This window comes from Pogona vitticeps, chromosome 13 (genome assembly GCF_051106095.1).
Source record: "Pogona vitticeps strain Pit_001003342236 chromosome 13, PviZW2.1, whole genome shotgun sequence".
NCBI classification, from domain to species: domain Eukaryota; kingdom Metazoa; phylum Chordata; class Lepidosauria; order Squamata; family Agamidae; genus Pogona; species Pogona vitticeps.
The window spans coordinates 15,487,643-15,508,893 of record NC_135795.1 but is presented as its reverse complement, the minus strand read 5'-3'; the positions used below and the strand labels follow the sequence as shown (position 1 = coordinate 15,508,893).

General features: G+C 48.9%; 1 long non-coding RNA gene across 2 annotated transcripts; it reads right to left on the bottom strand.

The window, feature by feature from the left end:
• Positions 1–717: 717 nt before the first annotated feature.
• LOC140702519 (uncharacterized) lies at positions 718–21,198 on the bottom strand. 2 transcript variants are annotated; one of them, XR_013539069.1, is made up of 5 exons: positions 17,778–21,198; positions 10,297–10,486; positions 8,697–8,951; positions 5,913–6,884; positions 718–4,531 (listed from the first exon to the last, which is right to left on the bottom strand). It is a non-coding gene; the product is annotated as an uncharacterized LOC140702519 (long non-coding RNA). The 2 variants fall into 2 exon arrangements; XR_013539068.1 differs by having other exon boundaries at positions 10,297–21,198.
• Between the last annotated feature and the right edge of the window lie 53 nt (positions 21,199–21,251).

Sequence of the window (21,251 nt, the reverse complement as noted above, 5' to 3'; positions counted from 1 at the left end):
AACAGATGCTTTAATTTTGCATCAGCTACTTCTCTGGAAATTTCGAAAGAGGCCTCTGTTGTTGTTTTTTTTAAATTAGCCTAGGAAAACCTCTGTGAGTTTATCTCCTCTGTTGGGTCTTTGCTGGGTGATGCGCTTCCTCTTTTCTTGACCAATGCAAAAAAAAAAAAAAAAAAAAGAAGGTCTGCCCTTCCCTAAAAGTGGACCTTTTGGAATAATCGGGTAGAAAGCCTTCAGGTCTTGAAAAGCAGACTACCAGCGACATAATCCCCTAAAAGCCACAGCAGATGGGGTGTGGCTGGCACCCAGCCATCTGTGTCTAGATGTGCTAGGCGTGTTTCCCTCGGCAAGGTCTGCTCCTGACACAATGAGCCATCCGATGCACTTAAGGGGAATTGTAATGTTCACAAAGAGCAAAGGAACCCATTAGTTGCTTCACCCCCTACACAATTGCATCTCTTAGAGGCAAATTTGTCATGTGTGTGTTGCTAAAGCTGCAGTTACCTTTGATCAGTCCATCTGCCCGGTAAGAGACAGAGGTCTCCAGTTAGCCCTTTTTAAGAGTTTGCAAAATCTGTGCAGGATGGACAATGATCTGGGTAACTCCAGATTTTGCGGAAAGGAAGCTCAACCTAGTGTCCCATCTGTTGTGACTGAGCACCAAAATCCATAACAAGTGATCTGAACTGGGGAGGGGGCAATACACAGATAGCCAAATGGATCCAGATATTTATTTTGTGTGTCTTTTTTAGAACTACGTGTAGACTGGTATTCATGAGCTTGCTTACTTCCTCCTCCTTCTTTCTAAGATCTTTCCTTGATTTTTTGTCTCCTTAGCAGACAGCCACAGCTGGACACATGAAAACACATTCAAGATGCTTCTGTCAATAAGGTTGAGGAAATGTTTTCCCTCTTGCATTGTTCATAAATCGATTGGTTTCAACAGATTCTGCAGGTTTGTTCTCGTGGCTTCTGGATAGGCCCTTTAGACCTGCTCAGGAGCACCCTTGTCTTCTCACTTCTGTTGCAAATCTCTAGCGCTGCTGACTCTGGAATTCACACGCTGGCCTTTAAATTCACCACTGAGAGAGATGGGTGGAGGGACAGAGAGATGGATGGATGGATGAACAGATAGGTAGTCAGACAAGCAGAAGGAGCAACCCAGGTTCTGCCCTTGTATTATCAGCCTGGCAAACTCAGCTAGCATGGGCTGCGTAAAAGCTTGTTCAAACGTGCTGAATTTCTTTCCTTCGTGTGACTCAGCGTTTGACGACTGGCAACTGGCAACAACACTATTTAATGGCCTCGTGCCCTACGGTGCCATCAGACGATGCCATTTCTGTCCGCCTGGCACACCCTTCAACATTTCACAGACCAAGCCTTTCATGGATAACATACTTCACCCTTAGGGATTTTACAGATGGGGGGGAAAAAGAAGGGGGAATCCTTGCCCAGTGGCAATCCTCAGAACGAAGGGGGAACGCCCAGGTTAGGAGGTAAGTCCCACTAATAAATAAATGAAAGAAATAAAAAATAAATGAAACCAGCTGGGAACCGTGGGCCACGGATGCCCCGTGGCTTGTATATATGATTGAAACTTCAGTGTTTGTGAATTTCCCTATGTGTGTATGAGACACCCGTATGCAGAGATTTAGCAACAGGACTTTTAGGGGGAGTTCTAGATAATGACAATAATTCTAGGAATTCACACTCTTTGAACATGGCACCCTCCAAGCAGAAAGCACAGTGATAAAATCAGAGGGTGAAAGAATCTAAGAAATAAGAATTGTCCCCAGCAAGCAGGGCAAGCATCAGTAGTTCTGGACATTCAAACTAGATATACCATCGATCCACAACTTGGAAAATCAAAATTTCAAAGGAACTTATTGGCTTACTCATTACTTTTGAGCAGTCAAGTTACTCTATCATCGATTTGCGCCTACAAGTAATTTACTGTAATCGTGTTGCAAGCTTATTAAAGTGCTTCCCTCTAGTGGCCAATTCTGATATTACACCTTGAAAATATTTATAAAAACATAAAGGGCAATACTTTTCTTGCTACCTAAGATGAATTAAAAAATGAAATGTAATTTCATTTTACTTACTATTTCTGTACTTCACATACTATTTGTATACCTTTGCCCGATCTTTCCCCTAGAAAACCTGAGCAAGTCTTCTGAAAGAATAAATAAAGTACCCCATAGCCTGTGTTAAGATGTACACTTTAAAAGTACTGTAACTAGATATTGATCATTACACCTGAATAACTTACTGATTACACCTAAGAAGTAGCTTTTGTGTTAGTTACAAAGCAAAAAAAGGAATTAGTTGCAAGTAACTACATTACTTTGATGAGTTACTTCCAAATGCATGCCAAACCTTCTTGAAGGACAGGTTGTTTTGCAGACTAGCACAGTGAATGCTCTGAAAATGATAATATATATATTTTCCCCCATAAAGAGGGTTGTGTTTTTTTTTTAACCCACAGGCCCACACAGTTGCACAGAGCTGGAGGCTCAGCTTCCAGGTTTCTCTCTGATATTGTGAGATTAAAATTCTGCTGCATTTCACAGGCAGAGGTGCAGAAATCAGTGGCCAGCGGCTCAGCCACGCCAGTTGCCTGAAGAAGGGAGCGCTGAGCATTGTTGGTTTTCAGCCGACCGCCGGCCCGACTCTTTGATGCAGCTGTAAAAACACCGGCCGTGCAGCTCAGCGGCCACTGCCGCCTCTGCGCATAAGGCCGCCTTCGCTCAGGCAGGCAGCCAGCCAGCCAGGCAGCCACCTCATGACACACAGCAACCGGAATGAGTCAGAAGGAGCCGAGAGCCGAGGCCTGCGTCCATGCCAAGGCCCGGAGGGGAGGAAGGAAACTTAAATAAACCGGGTCAAGTTTGGCTTCCTTGACAACACAGGGATAACCGGGAGGGTGGCAGCCCCACCCTCTTGTGAAATATAGACACACAACACAAATAAATAACTGGGAAGCTGTCTTGGCACATCGCTTGGTTTGCAGGCTTTGGCAGACGGTGGCGCTGCAGCTCCCCAGTCAAGTTCGTACCCAGAGGTTGAAGCTACCCTTCCTCTCCGGACACCTCTGAGCTGCTAGAAGAGCGAGCCGTGCAAGCATGAAAACTCCGCTTACGCAAATCCCCCCCTTTTCCGGCCCTTTGAGGATATGCAGAGTAGCAGTGTGCGGGAACGGACACTCGCCACCAGAAATAAGAGTGCAGGCTTACAGAGGCAAGAACCTTCACTCCGAAAGGGTGAGAGGCCTCTCTTTGACACCAAACTTCTCAACACCCCCCAAAAAAGCAGGACACCTCACCTCCAGAGATAAGAACCACCACCCTCCAGACACATCAGGCTTTGCCTCGAGGCTCTATGATGGTGCATTTCGTCTGGCCCAAACTCTGTTGCTGTTGTTAGGTGCCATCAAGCTGCCTCTGACGTACGTTGGCCCTCGGAAGGAATGAATTTCAAAATGTCCTGTCCTCAACAGCTCTGGTTAGCTCTTGCAAACTGAAGCTTGTGGCTTCCTTTAGAGATTCAGTCCGTATTGGGTCTTCCTCTTTTCCTGCTGCCTTCAACTTTTCCTACCATTATTGTCTTTTTCAGAGAATCCTGCCTTCTCATGATGTGCCCCCAGTAAGAGAGCCTCAAGATGCAGCATTTGTGTGTGTGTGTGTGTGTGTGTGTGTTTTGTTTAAAGGCATCCAGAATCATGACACTCTTAGCCACTACCCCAAAACCAGAGAACATGCTACCCTTCAGATGCTGACAAACTACTACTCCCATCATCCACCATCATTGGCTGGGGATGATGGAGCCTGGGACCCAACAAGGCTCAGAGGATCCCATGGTCGTCAGCATCTGGGTAGAGTGGGCGGCATATAAATTCAATAAATAAATAAATAAATAAATAAATTATATAATGTGGATCAAAAGGTGGAACCCGTCTCTTTATGGCCCTAATAGACAGGGCTAGACTCCAGGCGTTAACTTCCATATTCCCACATGGAAGGTTCCTGAAGGGATGTCAACATGGAAGAAGACACACATACACTTTCCCAGGGGCCAGATATACATAGATTTGCATAGACTCAACCAGAACAAAGAGGCTTTGGAGCAGAGAGACAACATCTTCCCCCCACCCCCTTTCCCAAGTGTGCCAAGAAGCTAGAAAACATGGCGGGTCTTCCCCAGAACGATTCCTTGTTGCCTCCTTTCTCGGTGAAACCAATGGCTTGAAATGGCACCAACATGGCCAGCCGATCTAGCTAAACTGGAACAGGTTTGTCCCGGTCAGGCATCCTTCAGTCTCGAGAGACTATGGTAACATGCTCTGCATCGAGAAGTGTCCTCTCCAGAGCATGAAGCCTGGGTAAAGTAGTATGGAGGATAGGCTGTTACCCAAGCAGCAAATCTGCCCTCTCCACGTTGCTGAAATGGTCCAATGGAAAGGCAAGAACCAATACAACTGGTTCCAGCAACGTCGCAGGAGTTGGCAGAACAACACGAACTGCCTTCACCACTGGAAAAAAAAAAGATGAGAACATGGCCAGGTGGCTCTTCCTTTTGACACACAGCAAAACCATCGGACAGCTTGTTGGCTGTAGATCGGCCACAATGGGACTTCCCTAAGGGGTCTATGTCAGATCAAGGTAACTCAGCCAATGGCAGCCCGGGAGCTGCTGTCCCCTTCTGTGACATAGGGGAACTTTGCAGCCAACCACCGCCCACGGCTTCCTCGCCACAGGCGCCTCCGGTGCATCGCAACGTGGGTGAGCCGTTGCCTGCCAAAGATGTTTGGAGCATCTTTCCTGGGAACGAAGCTGAGACAAGCCGTCCCTGATCCACATGCTTGTCCAGCTGCCGCACCAGATGGGCCAGCTCAGGGCTGTCTGAGCCGCCACCAAGCGTGTGGCTTTTTGATCCCCAACGGTGGGAAGCAGCACACGGAAGGAAGGAGGCTACAGATCCTGCTCTAAAACCGAAGGCATCTATCATGGGCGGCCGAAGGAGAGACCGGCAGGGTCGGACGGACAACCATCTCAAGGGGTGTTCTCTCGTGCATAATTCTAGTTTCATAATCCTTCAGGAAGAGGGTCTATCCCACCCACACAATAAATCATAATAACTGTGCGCCACCAGGTCAGTTCCGATTTGTGGCAACCTTTTCCACGGTTTTCTTAAAGAGTTCTCCGAAGGGCTTGACCATTCCCGACGTCCTTGGGTGCCTTGGGGGCGACACAGGTTGACCAAGGCTAGATGGGCTTGCTTCCCCCCCCCCAGGAGGCACAGTGGGGGAATCGAACTCCTCCTGACTCCTGGGCCTGCAACCTGGCGCTCCAGCCCACGAATAAAGGTGGAATGGAGGCGAGGAAATCCAAAGGGCCAGATTCAGTGGCCGGAACAACGGCCTTGCGTCACGCCTGGTTTCTTTAACCATCAGCTCCAACTCTCTCCCTTCTTTCAAAGAGGACTTTTTCCTTCTTTCTGATGTCATCCCATCGCCACCATCCAAAGCTGGTTCAACTGCCGTTCAGATCATCTTTGTTCCCCTCTCTTCGGCACAGGCTGGGCCTCGTCTAGAACACTGGCTCCAGTTCTGGACACCACGCTTTAAGAAAGATGCCAACAAACTGGATCAAGTTCAGAGGAGGGAAACAAAAATGATCAGGGGGCTGGAAACCAAACCCTGGGAGGAAAGACTGAAAGAACTGGGCAGGTTTAGCCTTGAGAAAAGAAGACAGAGAGAAGATCGGATAACATTTTTCAAATACTTGAAAGGTAGTCGTACAGAGGAGGGGCAGGATCTGTTCTCGATCATCCCAGAGTGCCAGACATGTAATAATGGGCTAAAGCTACAGGAAGCCAGATTTAGGCTGAATAGAAGGGAAAAAACGTCTTACCTGTTAGAGCAGTTTGACAACGGAACCAACCATCTCAGGAGGTGGTGAGTGTTCCAACGCTGGAGGCGTTGAAGAGAAAATTCAACACCCATCTGCCCAATCGGCTTGGATTTGAATTCCTGCCCTAAGTGGGGGGTTGGACTCGATGGCCTTGTAGGCCCCCTTCCAGCTCAATTATTCTATGACGCGAGTTTGTAGATAAAGGCTATGGAGGACTTTTGGCTGGCAAAGCTGGGAGTTTTTCAAAAGGCCTCTTCTGAGCCGGCTACCACCTTTCTCTGCTCATGGTGGTGAATTTCACAAAGAATGGCCGGTCTCATCACTTTTCTGGGCAAAGGCTTCGTTCTTGCCTGTCCAAAATCTCCTGACCACGGATGCTGCCTTCTGTGACCCACTCAGTTCCGATGTCCTGGGAGGAGGCCGTTAGAACTCCATTTGGTCTCTCTCTGCCATGCCGGAAGTGCGAAGGGATTACATCAGAATCAACTGTTGGGTTCACGAGCTCTGGTTCTATATTGGAAGGCTGGAAAAAGTATTGCTTGGATCCTTTTGGCTCAGTAGAGTCGCCTGGTCTTGTGGGGGGGGGGGCTGCTGAAGGCTCAGGGAAGCACTTCAATTCCCTGGAAGACAAAACTGAGAGCGAGTGACACTTTGGGATAAGAACATTTGAGGTTGAGGCGAGGTGCAGCCTTAAAGCTTGGGTGCCCGTTCCAAGATGGCGGCAGGACTCATCCTCTGAGTGCAAGGATGGTTTCACGGCTATGGCACTTGCTTCGCTCCCAACCTTTACCTGCCCTGCTTCTGTGACATCACAAGGACGCGCCCCCTTATTTCAGGTCTTAGCCCTCAAATGGGAAGAAAGAGGAGGCTGTTGACCTGGCTGCCCTTTTTTTCAGTGACAGCCCTCCTCTGAAGTGGGTACGGCCACCCGCTTACTTGGCGCATCGGCTGACATGTCCACTTTTGGAGGTCCTGTGGAAGGAAAGGTTCGCCTTTAAAAACCAGCAGCAAATGTTAGAGGCCAGTCCGGCACTCCTGTCATGTGTCTACACATCTCATGTGTAAGAACTAGAGAGTGCAACAGCGCTTCCCTCTTACTCGTGGCCATTCCACAGACCCTTGGTTAGCCAGTGTGGCCAACGGCAAGCTGGCTAGGGTCACCAGGGTCCAATCCCGCGTTCCTCACAACATGTCCTCTCTTCCCTTCAGCTTGCTTTCTCTCCCCCCCTCCCACCCCCGCCCGGCTTTGTCCAAGTTTGATGGCAGACTCCACCTGCTAGATGGCAGCATTGAGACACCAAAACACGCCAGGATCCTGCTCAGAAGCCCACAGAGTGTGACCCACTAGCCCAATGAGAGAGCCTCTCCAGAGAACAAGGGAAAATGGATTTGGCTCCTAAAGCTTTTCGTAGAAGCCCCATAATCTGGCAAGAGTAGAACAGCGGATGTATGGGGTGTGGTAAAGATGATTTGTGCTCTGGGAAGTCCTTCCACCTCAAAAGGAGCACAGCCTCAAAACAACTGTATGAATATTTATCTTTATGAGTGGATAATGCTATTGATGGCTATTGGTGGCCCTGACAGCTCTATGTTACCAGACTTGATGACTATGTATGCCTTAGGGTTGCCCGATCTTAAGGAATAGGCTTAACTCTTCAGGGACAGCTCTGCTTCGCCAGGTTGCCAGGCAGAGACAAATCTCAGGCTGGGTGGACCTGGATGAGGAGAACCTTTGCTTGGTTGGTTGGTTTGTTACCCCATCTTTTTCCTTCAGAAGGACCCAAAGCGTCTGACATCATTAAAAGATAATATTGAAAGCTAAAAAGAGTAAGTATACAAATACGGAAAATGTTGAAACCAATGCCACACTAAAAGAGGGTTAAACAAAAGCAACACCCAAAACACATTCGAAGAAACAAGACACAACAATCCATTTAAAAATCTCACTCTTTTTGCCGAGGGAAAACTCGCAGCGAAGAGTTTTTGCCTGCTTGCAGAAAGACAGCCACGAAGGGGCCAGCCGGGCCTCCCGCCGGAGGGCGTTCCAAAGTCTGGGAGCAGCCGTGAAGAAGGCCCTCTCCCATGTATTCAGCAAACACACCTGTGAAGGCCGTGGGACCAAGAGAAAGGCTTCCTCTGAGGACCTTAACACTCGAGCAGGCTCAAAAAGGGAGATGCGGTCCTTGAGAGAGCTTAGACCCAAGTTCTCTAAAACTTCATAGATTAGAACGAGATTAGTTTTGTGTGTGGTATCTTTAGTGCTTGGATGCCCATCTCCTCGCCCCTACCAACCTGTGCTAGGGGCTCAATAAAGAAGGCTGACCACCGAAGAATTGATGCGTTTGAATTGTGGTGCTGGAGGAGACTCTTGAGAGTCCCCTGGACTGCAAGGAGATCAAACCTAGCCATTATGAAGGAAATCATCCCTGAGTGCTCACTGGAAGGACAGATCCTGAAGCTGAGGCTCCAGGACTTTGGCCATCTCATGAGAAGAGAAGACTCCTTGGAAAAGACTTTGATGTTGGGAAAGTGTGAAGGCAAGAGGAGAAGGGGACAACAGAGGACAAGATGGCTGGACAGGGTCATCGAAGCGACCAACATGAATTTGACCCAACTCCGGGAGGCGGTGGAAGGCAGGAGGGCCTGGCGTGCTCTGGTCCATGGGGTCACGAAGAGTCGGACACGACTTAACGACTGACCAACAACAAAGAGCTGGTGCACAAGGAACGCTCAAACCACACAGCCTGAAAATGTGGCATTTTCACCGCCCACACAGCAACTTACCTTGGAGAAGGGAACAAAGGCGACCTGAGTGGATCGGATGGGCTTACAGTGTGTTCAGTAACCAAAAGCAGCTGCCGGAGACTGAACAGGGAGGGGGGGGGGAGGAGGCCTCGAGAGGTGGGAACAATGGCGAGGAGGTGAAGAAACTCAAAACCGGCTTGAGAGGCCCCTGCGTGTTATGGCCGAGGTGGCTGAGCCAGAGACTCAGAGCGACAGCACTGGAAGCGAAGCAATCATGGTATTCCTGGACGTTGCCTTTTAAAATGAAGAGTGTGTGTGAGAGAGAGATGATGATGATGGTTCCATTTAGGAAAATAAACAGCAACACATTTCTATCCTGTTCACACCACCCCCACTTGTTTTGGAAAGCATAGGACACAACTTTTCCCTCCTCCTTTTTCTGTCTGTCAAGAGCGGCTCTGGTGTAAATAAACTAGGGCCCAACCAGGCAGCCATATCAAGATCAGGTTGGGTTGCATCAGGAAGGCTCTCTTTGCTGGCTGCGGTCTATAGAGGGGCCCTTTGAAGCAACCCTTCCATCCAAAGGGGGTCCTGAGTGCTCCAGGCCAGATCCAAAAAAGAGCTAAAGCTGGCTAAAAAAAATAAATAAATCCAGATCAAGCACAGAGCACGTTGGGCTGGTTCGCGATTTCTTGTGCGTCGTGCGGGAAAATAGATGGAACCAGACCAGGCTGGAGGTGCTCCAGAAAGCAAGCTCAGTAACCCTGTGATTGCACCTTTACTTTAAAGAAGTACAGTGGACCCTTGACTTACAGACGGCTTGACTTACAGACTTTTTGAGTTACAGACTTCTCTGGATGCAAAATTTAGGTTTGACTTGCAGACTGAGAATTGACTTACAGACCAGAAAAAAACCAAAATGGAACAAAAATGGCCTGTTACGGGATTAATCGGTTTTCAATGCACTGTAGCTCAGTGGAGACTTGACCTACAGACTTTTTGACCTGCAGCCACCGTTCCAATACGGATTAATTCCGTAAGTCAAGGGTCCACTGTAACTTCCGAGGCACTGGTCCAGATCTCCCTTCAGCCCATGCCTTCTTTACATCAGGATCCTTAAGCCGCTTCTCTTGACCAAGTCAAAAGCATCACATTTCCCCCTTCCTCCTTCCAGGGAGTTCTGCCACGACCACTGGCCTGTTTCAGAGGAGGTCCCCCTTGTCCTGCAAAAACTGAAACCCTGGTTCACGGGCTCCTGAGCAAATACCAGTGAAACTTAACAGGCTGAAATTCCTGCCCGGACATAAAAGTCACTTCAGGACATCGCACATTCATATTTGCTTATAAAAGCTTTTTGTTGGGCCGTCGTAGCTAGACGTTTGCTCTCCAGGCGAGGCTTGTTCACCATCGGACGTCCTTCCCCAACCTTGGGCCCAACTTCTGCAGAGAAAGCCAGGTTTCTCATCCTCACAGCGCCAGCCAACATCTGTGTCTCCTCTGATGCAGAGCCTTTAATGCTCACTAGGTCTAGCCTGGAAAGGAGCCTGTAGACCCTTGTAGCCTGAATGGGATTTCTACGGAGTAAGAAACAAGAGGGCGATGGAGCAAATGATGTCGGGACGAGTAAAGAGATACACACCTTAAGCGCTGGTACGTCTTGATTGGATACCACTCGACTGAGAAGAGGTTGGATCCCACAGGAGATGATCTTCCTGATTCTTGCTTCAGTGGCCACATGTCCTTTGTGGATGGAGGACAGTCGTCAAAAGTGGGAGGAGGTCTTCGATTTGAAGGGCGTTCCAGCCTGAATCTGATTTAAAGATGAAGTGCTAGAAGAAGGGAGATCAAGGACTCTGAAGTGCCCGTCATTCACAGACAGGATAGGCTGAATAGAAATCTATAATAAATTTAGAATAGCAGAGATGAAAGGGACCCTAGATCACAAAGTCCAGACCCTGTCAAGGAGGCCCAGTGGGGAATCGAACTCCCAACCCCTGTGCTTATCCATCATTTCAAGCCACTACCCAGGCCATTTGGGTACAGCCTTCCCCAATCAAGTGAGATGTATTATTGCCCTGGGATGGTGCAGCTGGCTCAAGGCCACCCAGGCTGGCTTTTCTCCCAGGAATCCCAGTGGGGGAATCAAACTCCCAGCCTCTGCTTCCACAGCCAGAAGCCACTGAGCTATCCAGCAGGCCAGATGTAGGATAATAACTCTATCCGAATTACAGACAGCATTTGTAATTTTGCATTTGTAAGCTTGCACTTATTTTTTATGCAAAGCATGATCTTCTTAGGTCCTATTCCTTTTAGGGACACCTTTCTAGTTTGGAAATGCTCATGACGTCCTTCTGAAGCATGATGGCACTTGCCCTTCCCAAAGGGAAGCACAAGCTTTTAGCCTCTGCTGTCGGTTTTTCCTTACCCACCGTGTATTAAATGGGAAATCTGTAGTTGGAAACCCATTATCTGCGCTGCTGCATGGATGCCGTGTCACTGCTTAGTGGGAGCCGTGAGCATGGAAAGAAAGTACGTTTGTCTAAAACAGCAGTTCCCAACCTTGGGTCCCCAGGTGTTCTTGAACTAAAGTCCCCAGAATCCTTCACTGCTAGCTGTGCTAGCCAGGATTTCTGGGAGTTGTAGTCCAAGAACATCTGGGGACCCAAGGTGGGGAACCACTGGCACAAGAGTAACTTTTCTTATCAAGGCCATGGTATGCTGACTTGGTTAGAGTTGGTGCCACTGGCCACGGAAGAGTGCCTCCCACTCTTGGAGGGTGGTGGCTGGCGATGGGCTTCCATTCCTCCCTGCTTGTTTTGACGTAGGGAAGCTAGCCTTTATGGCTGGCCCAGTTAGGGTGGTCTCTCGGCCAAAGGAGGAGGCCCAGAAACCAGGACAGAACTTGCTCTCCAGAACAATCCCTAGTTATAACTGCAAATTTATAACCAATGGTAGCAGTTTTCATCTCCAGTGGAATTGGGTCTTTTATTGCCAGCGGCAACGAAGATCCATTAGCTTTACAAAAGACCCAATTTCACTGGAGATGAAAACTGCTACCATTGGTTTGTTGAAGAGCTACCTTCATTTCTGGACTCTCCTTGGGAATCTGACTATGGAAATGGATATGCAGAGCTTCAGTTTTCGGTCCCCCGTTGCATCCTTAACCAGGTGACCAAGCGTTCGGCCAAGAGGGCAAAGGAGTGCCCGATCAGAGGACATGACAGGTCACCAGAACAACCACGCAGACCACCATTTCTATGATGTTGGGTCTACGCAGCACAAGGCTGGTCAGATTCTGCCCGTTCCCTTTTGGCACGGCGTTCTGCGTTGGCCATCACCAGAGATGATGATGGGGCGGGAGGGTGGGTTGATCAACAGGAGAAGCGGCGAGGGGAGGCCAGCTTCAAAAACTGACAAATTGTTGCTTTTCATCCCTGAGAACAAAGCTCTGTCCAGCTGGAACTGGAGATAAGGGAGAGCCGCTTACTGGGGGGAACAGACCAGGCTGGGTCGCAACAAAATGGATGACCAGGAGGAGGAGTTGTGTTGCTCATTTCCTTTCAGCCGTAGCCAGAGTTTGGACAAGAATACTCCAGTATATCATGGAAACGGCCTTCAGCGCCTGGACAGGATGAACGATGAAACCTTCAGGCTCACGGGCTCGATTTTCTGGAATCAATTTTGTGGGGTCCATTTTACATTTCCTTTAAACTCTCCGAGGTCCCATCCACTGAGACGGGACGTGCAGATGGCTTTCGGAGGACCGGGGGTGAGGTTTGAGGGTTCTTAAAGCTACTCTTGTACAATCATCTCCTCTTTCTCTCCTTAAGGTTTTTCGAGATTTCTGTTCTAAAACTGTGAGGAGAGGCCAGGAGGGAGCACAGAATGGTTGCAAGAGCCCAGGGAGGATACCAAGATTCCCTGTAAAACTGTGCGAATGGACCGAGGCTATTGCAGACGAGAAGGAAAATCTGGAATCCCCTTCTAAAAATGAAGGAATTATTGAACCAGGGTGGGGATGGGGACTTATTTATTTATATAAAATATCTCTATCCCGTCTTTCTCCCCAAAGGGACCCAGGGTGGTTTGTAACAGGACTATCCAGAGCTCACACCCTTCTGCTCAAAAATCCTGTCATCGTTATCCCAAGGTTTCATCATGTGATCAATCTCCTTTGGAGTAGGAGGTGCAGTGAGGTATAATTTGTTGCATCTGTAGCTAAATCATTGGGAATCCGAAATCCATTGCCCATCTATTTCAATCACCTGCTGGTAGATTGAGCTCTGCCTTCTGCCTCACTCCAAAGAATGTAACAATGCACAGTTGTTCCTCCTGCCTTGTGTGATGGTAACTTGAGTTGGGTTGTTGTTGTTGTTGTTGTTGTTGTTGTTGTTGTTGTTGTTGTTGTTGTTAGTCTCTGCAAGAACGTACATATTTACAAAACTGATTTTTGCACACTTTTAGAAAATCACAAAAATTAATAGATGCCTGCTTGCAGAGACCTCGAAATAGAAGCAGGGAATAGGTTGCTTGTGTCTCTGCTAGGAGTCAGGGAGTTGTTTGTTTTTGTATATTACATGCATGGGTGTGTTATTGGCTTCAGAAAGGGAAAGGATACTTCTGAACCTCAGTCTCAACAAATTGCAAAACCAAACGAATCGCCCATTTTTCTAATTTGTGCCCATCTCTAATTGCTTCCTTGGAATCGCCTGTCTCATCCGAGAAATGAAACAATGATGATATTACTGTTTTCTTCACGCCTATAACACAGACCGATGCGATTCTGAAATTCTGATTGTGTTCAACGTTGCAAGTCTTCTCGGGGCGGGGAGGGGTGAGCGCCTACACTTCAGAAATGACCATTACATCAGCTGTACTGCTGCTGAAGTCTGGATCAGAAGCTCTGCTCCTGACTGTACCAGCCCCTCTCCATCCCTCCTCTTCACACAGCTGAAGACTTGCTCTGTTCATTACACACACACACACACACAGAGAGAGAGAGAGAACCAGCCCCAAAGGGCCCGATGAATAAAGCTTTGTTTGAGGCCGCGATCCGTCCTGCCTCTCCTGTCACTTGCCTTCCAGGGAACACACAAGCGTCTTTCTAACACAGTCTCTCTGCAGAGAAAGCTGAAACCCAGGTTTCTCTGTCTGTTGAGACTCTGGGTCAAAAAACAAAAACCCAACACACAAAACCCACTGCTATGGAATGATGCCCCAGAGTTAATTTGATCGCTCCCTAGGGCAAAGGTGAAGGATGATGGTAGGTGTTGTCTGAATCCACTAGGGAAGGCTGCAAGCTGGCTGGCTACTAAACAGGATGAGGCCGTCACCTCAGGCAGTGGAATTCGTGGCCACCACCCTATCTCTGCTGCCTGAGCCATCCACTAATCTCTTTATCTTAAACCTAGCTTCTACCGCTGCCTCTTTCCTGCTGTTGCATGACCACTTCTCAGACAATCATGGGGATAATGCCTCGTCACTGGGATCTTCGGGGCCAAGAGATCAGGGGGTGGGGAGCAGCCAAATAACCACCTGACTCAGGTGAGAGGGGGCCGTAGCACTTCTCATCCTGTCTCAGGCAGAGGGGCACCTTGGGGCACAGTGCAGAAGGCTCCCCTACTCACCAAGGAGTTTTAGCTCCCAATTTGATGCCATGAAGCAGTGCGACAAACGTTTGGACCAAGGTGGAAAACAGAGGCTTGGGAGGCCAGGAAGTCATGCTGACAAAGGCCACTCTGAAAAAAGCTAATATGAAGATTTGTCTTTTCCACCAAATCAAAATTTCGGTCCATACAGCCCCATATTACCAGCTCTGACTGGCAGCCATGCCTCTCCAGGGGTGTCACCAGGATCCTTCCCTGTGCCTACCAGAGATGGCTGGGGGCATCTTAACCGAACTGCAACTGCTCCCCAATCTTGGGAGTACCAAAAAAAATAAAAAAAAGGAATTCCTCCAAATTCTGGACATTTTGGAAAGCACAAGATTTCACGCTGCTTATCAGAGCAGTCATCTTAGCCATGGCCTCAAGACTAATCCAGAACAGAGGCAACTGTGTTGGTCCATATTTATTCCTGTTGGTCCCTATTACTGTATGTGAGTTGCATCATGTATTTTGTTTGCAAAGTGGTGCTGGGGGGGGGGGCGGGAGAAGAGCTTTGAGGACAGGCTGGACTGTCAGAAAGAAAAGCAAGTGGATCCTAGACCAAATCAAGCCTAAACTGTCTCTGCAGGCAAAAATGTTGAAACGGAGGCTGTTCCATCTTCTACATCACGAGACAATCATGCTGGAAAGGTGGAAGGCAGCAGGAGAGGAGGAAGACCCAGTACAAGATGGACTGACTCCCTAAATTCCTCAACAGCCTTGAGTCTGCAGGAGCTGAGCAGGGCTGTTGAGGACAAGATTCTTTGGAGACTGCTCATTCATAGGGTTGTCATAAGTTGAAGGCAACTGTGACAGCACCTAACACCACCAACACACAACACGGCCCTGTCTTTGCCAAATGCCTGTAAGCTCTCCGAGCTCAGCCAGATGGTATCTTCTCCATTTAGGGAGCCATGCATATTTCATAACTGTCACTCGCTCAGCCAGTCTGATGGAGTCGGGGAGAAGGCATGGGCTTCACATCTGAATCATAACAGGGGGAGATGGGAGGAGAGAGAGAAGCATCTCATCTCCCAGCATCATTTACCATTGATGGAGACCCAGCATCATGGGCTTTGTTGGCTTGGACTGATGGGAACTGTTGTCTAGCGGTACCTTTGGGCAACTGGAAACGGTCTAACCTCAACATCTGCACACAAGAGGGAGAGATCAGCAATCCTGGGGAACTTTAAGGTTTGCAGACGTATGTAGGTAGGTAGGTAGGCAGGCAGGCAGGCAAATTATAGCAAGGAACTAGAACATTAGGCATGATTTTCAATTTAGTGAATGGTAGAAAGAAGTCTGGAATACAGCTGCTCATGATAAATTAACGTGTATTATTAAAGTAAAAGAAGGGTGAAATAAAAAAGAATACAGTATTTGTATTGCTATTTTGGGAGATTTTATTGATTTTGTGTTAATCAAGGGGAAGGTTTGTGCACCTTTGCAAGACTCAGTTCCTGTTTTGGAAGGAGAAATGGGGCTCCATCAATGGAGGAAAAATTGGTTCTATTGCCAGATGGTCCCAGTGGAGGCGAGCGCATTATGTATCAGAGTGCTGTATTTTTGTGTTTTCTTTAGTTGTGCTTTCGGTCTTTCGTTCCCTTCTTCCCCCCCCCCTCCTTTTTTTAGTTTTAGAAATAAAACAGGAAGAAAGCCATACAACTGTGAGAGAACCCCCCCCCCACACACACACACACATACACACACGCTGCTTAACAAGGACTTAGCATGCTCCCCTGTCATGGAATGAGGACTCCATGGAGAGGACAGAACGCAAAGGCGGAGGAAACGGAGCATATTCTGAAAGAGGCCTTGACCGGACGGTCTGGCTGGAACCCAGAACAGGAACTGCCTAACATTTTACTGCACATCCCACTTTGCCTATTCATAGGAGAAACAGGCCCACGTGATGTGCAGCAGGTAGAGGATGAGACCTGGGCTAAGGAGGCCTGGGTTCGAAACATGGAATTGCACTGGAGGATGGGTTTAGCAAACTGTTTCCTGAGCATCTTACATGGCTCAGAAATCTACCCGGCTCACTGTAAGCCGAAGGGGACGTCCTCACAAACCAGGCCTGGAGAAGACCGTTCTGCTATTTGTTGGGGCCACAAGACAACAGGTGTGTGGGTTCCATTCTGGACATTAAAACCAGAATAAATCCTGAGCCAAAGGATTTATTCCACCGAGCTGTGACTTGCAGCCCCTTCCAAGGGTTTGTCTTCACCAGCCTCACCTGGAGAAGCCCGGGATCGAACCTTTGGGTCTCCCGCATACCAAGCAAGGGCTCGACCCTCCCACGGCCTGTTGCTTGGCCCAGCTTCACCAAAATCCCTCCTGGTGTCGCAGTTAGAGGTGGCCTTGTTAGGTTTCGATGGAGCTCGGTTACTTCTGCGGGCTACAAGCAGGCTGGGTGCAGATGGGAGCCGTAGTCCACAACAGTATCTTTTCACACTTTGGACTGCAAAGATGACCTTTTTTTAAAAAAAAAATATGTGGCTGCTTCTAGAGGATGGAGAACTCTTTCCCATCCCTGACTGAACAAGATTATCTAGCGTTTAATGTTTAGTATATTAATGTTTGGCTGGGTAGCTCAGTGGTTTAGGCATCTGACTGCGGAGCCCGAGGTTGAGAGTTCAATTCCCAACTCTGCCTTTTGCGAGGAGAGCCAGCCTGGGTAGCCTTGGGCCAGCTGCACCGCCCCAGGGCTCCCCCTAGAGGAAGGGAAGGGTAAACCACTTCTGAGTACGCTCTATCTAGAAAACTTTGAAAAGGGTCACTATAAGTCAGAATGAACTTGATAGCACATGATGATTATATTAAATTGTGGTATCTTAAAAAAAAAAATTATGTCGCTTGTAAACAAGCACAGCTTTTTCTTACTCACTTGAACCAATATCAGGGTTTTAAGGCGTGTCTAAAAACAAACGCCCTTAGCCCTTGCAACTTGATTTCTTAGACCATAGCTTATCTCCTATACTGTGAAAAAAAAAGCCAGCCTGCCCCCCTCTCAGCCTAAGCAGGCTAGGATGATTCCCCCTACCTCATCCCGGACCCTTGGCAGTCTCAGATGACAACCCACCATTGAAAACCTTTCAGTCAGAAAAGATGCAGAACCCGTTGTGTTTGTTTCTCCCAACAAATCTCTGCTCATATTCATAGGGCCTCCTTTGTTTAGGTTCTGTTTATCCTTCTCCCAAAAGAGAGGAAAAACTTTGGGTAATAAACTCTTAATTAGACCAGGCTGGCTGCCAAGGAGGCCGCGGAATAAAGCTGAATGGAAGGACAGACGTTTGTTATTCGATGGAGATGCTTCCCAAATCGGGTCCTTTCCCCTGCCAAGTGCCAATCCATCATCAGTAGGGGAAGGCACCGGCCTTTCTGGAAGCTCTACAAAGGGTCCAGTCCATTTTGCAAGGCAGGGAATCTGTGGGTCCTTCCCAGGTCTCGGACAACAATGCCCATCATCTCTTACCTTAGCCGTCCTTCTTGACCCAGGAGCTCCCGAAAGCATTTCTGCGCCCAGGGAGCAGGAGGAGAGGTGCAGTTTGGCAGGATTTAGGTATGGTCTCGGCAGCCCTGTCTTAGCAAGAAAGATGTGGTGAAAGCATAGAATGGCAGAGCTGGAAACTGTACGAGAGGTCATCTAGACCAGCTCTCCACCAATGTAGGAATCTTGACCCAAACCTGCTCAGGCTGAAATAACATCCTGACCTCACAAACAACTGCCTTTCCACAGATGTAGTCTCTTGGCTCAGTTCCACATTATCAGAAAATCGGAGAGAAACAACTCAACCCAACCTGACCTCCATCTTTACCTTTGGGACTCAGTTTCCTTATTGCTAATTAATCAGGAAAACAATGACCCAGTGAGGTCCCCAATCTTTACCATAGCTTGGATCAGCAGCTGAAACATCTCACAGCCGGGGGGGGGGGAAATAAAGTCATAATCACCCTGCTTGTGTTTGTAGATTAAGCTGATGTCAGAGACAGAGGAGCAAGGAACAATAGAGAAGCTGGCAACCTACACCCACGTTGCCTAATTCCTCCTCTTCTCGTTCTACACCTGTGGGAAGAAGAGAGCTTAGAAGGAATACTGTTTGAGGTTATCAAATCTCCCTTTGGAAAAACCACAGGGTTGGGATTTTTTTAAGGGAATCTTTTGAAGCAGGCAGATAAGGACTTAAGGCACATTTTCAAAAACAGAAACCCCCACAGGAATCAGGAATACATCCTTTCCTTAAGATAGGGATGAGGAGCACATGGTCCTCCCAATGTTCTTGGACTACTTTCCCCATCATCCTTCCTATCAGCGATTGAGGTTGGAGGCGATGGAAGTTGCCATCTGGCAACATCAGGGTGGCCACATGTTCTGGCTAAAGGATTCGGGCTGATGCTGATAGAAAAGACCTCTCTGCTTGGGCCACCATCCACCAAGGTAGACAGTACTGAGCTAGTAGGATCCACAGTCTTGGCTCAGCAGAAGGCACTCCAGCAGCACAACGCATGGCCCAGCCCTACCGTTAGGCAGAACGGGGCAGCCTTCCTGTGGAATGGAGGGGGTGTGACCCACTGAAGCCCGATTTTGCCCCAGGGCATGGTGGGAAATGGCCATGCCAGCTCCCAAATGCATCTGCATGGTCTAAAGGGAGCCCAAAGAGGGCACGAGGATTGGGCCCAGCTGGCTGGGAAAACCAGGGCCATCCCCAACATTTTGCTGCCTGAGTCAAAAAAAGAAAAGATGGGGACCACCCCCATTTTGGGCACAAAAACTGGATTAGCAGTTGTTCGTCCAACATGGAACTCTGCTTGCCAGTGGGAGAACATCCCCCACCATACTTCAGGCAGCAGCCTAGCTTAGGTCTACTCAGCGTGGGTCATATGGCACACCCTTCTTTCCTCCGCTGCCGTCTTCCTGCTTCCCAGCATCTGTAGCTTGGGGTCTACAGTGTGGTCTTCCACCGAGTAATGCTCCCCTATAAGTCATGCTTCCACTGAGTAATCCTCCTCTCTTACTTTGAGTAGCAAGCTGCTCTTCTGGTCCTGAGCGATTCCAGAGAACAGGATCTTGGGATGGTAAGATCTGATGATCCACCCTCAACCAAGTCAGAAAACCCAGGGCGAGCGAGACGTGTCTGAGTTGCAATGAATCCCCATAAACCTGTTCTCTCTGCTTGTGTATCTGTGAAAGGTCATAGAAGGAGGGGAGGGGGAAATCTTAATATCAAGAATAATTGCTTTACAAACAAATGTCCAAGGGGTGGAAAAACTGGATTAGGCTGTGGCAGGAAAGGCAGCAGACCAGTGCTTTGACCCAGTAGAAAAAAAGCAGGGAATTAAAGAAAAACCAACAGCAAAACATATTGGTCAAATAATGTTCCATTGGGGGAAATTACCCTGAATACAGTAATATTCTTCTCCTAGGGACCAACGCTCTTGAATTCAGGCAGGACTTAACCTTTGAGTCAACACGCTTAGGGCCACAATCTATGTCTGCAAATCTTGATCCTCCTTCCCGTCCTCTCTGTTTGCTTTCGATTGGGTTATCAGACTTTTTATTTTCTCCTTGTTCTTTATGGCACTTTTGCTGGAAACCACTCGGCTTCCTTCCAGCTGAAATCCTGCGTTGTCTCCCTTCCCCGCCGTGAGTTTCGTGGAAACCAACGAGGCTTACATTTCGGTTGAGACTTAGTGCTCTCTTAAAGACTTAACAGTTATCTTTTAATGAGGGTTCTCGTGGACGTGCTATAAAAGAGAGTGGTTAGTCTTTAAATGCTTCGGCATCCTAGGCTAGCGCTGCCTCTTCTAAGACATGCATAGGGATGACTCTCAAGAGCTGAAATTGAGGAGTTAAGTTGCAACAAGGTCAGGCCCACTGAATCAGTGGGGATTGGGTGAGTCAGCTCCTCCACACCTTCCTCTGAGTCAATGGGTTACTCTAGTCCTGATTTACGACTAGATTCCAGCTACTAAGTGGGATTTCTGGATGCAAACGAATCTGTAACAATGAGGAGGGCTCCAATCAGATCTTTAGGGAATCACCCTCCAGGGACGGAGGATTCTGGTATGGCGTGAAAGGTCTCTGTTTCCAAGGGTAGTGGAGTGACAGGCCAACCCTCTCCAGGAATAAGGCAAAGGCTGACCCAAGTTATTTTGCTGCCTGAGTCAAAGTGGAAGTGTCTGTGCCATTTCAATGCCATATGAAAACACAGCCTTCCCTTGCAGCGGGCGAATATAAGGGGCACACTGCACCCCAGGGCTTGAAGAAGTTACTTTCTCGAGCTTTGATGCCGAGAAGCCACCCACCTTGAATGGGCAATTCAATTATAATCAAAAGGCCAGCCTGAGAGTCCCACAGGATTCTTGACGGGGGTGGGCTTTGCAACGGGGCCCGCTCACCCCTCTGGGTCTCGAAAGCCGACTTTTTTGAGGACATTTCAGCCGTCTACCCCCCCCCAGCCCGGATTTGGGATCCTGCAGATGGGATCGCAGGGGTGGGGTGCTTGTCTGAACACCCCCCTCTCTCCCCACAGATGCTTAGGGATGGGGTGGTGGGGAGGGAGGGGCAACGAGGCACCTCCAGACCTGCTGGAAAGTGATCTCTAGGGCTCAGGGTCGCGCAGGGGTGGCAGACCAACGCCCCCCCCCCCCACCGGGGGTGGGGAATCTCTCCATCCAAACGCCCAAGCGCGCGTGTTGGGGATGGAGAAGCGCCTGGCAAAGGGGGGGGGGACGAGGGCGAAGCTTCCCTGCTGGGGCTGATCGAGGGTGTTGCCTCCTCGCCCTCCGCCCCAAGTGGCCACCCCAAGGAGGGTGATCCCTAAAGATCCGGCTGGCTGGCAGGCGTCTCTTTCCCCCCCCGGGAGGCGGGGCTGCGCTGCGCGCGCTCCCGCCGCCCCCCTTCCTCCCCCCCCCCCCGAACCTTCCTGCTCGCTCGCTCGCATCCAGC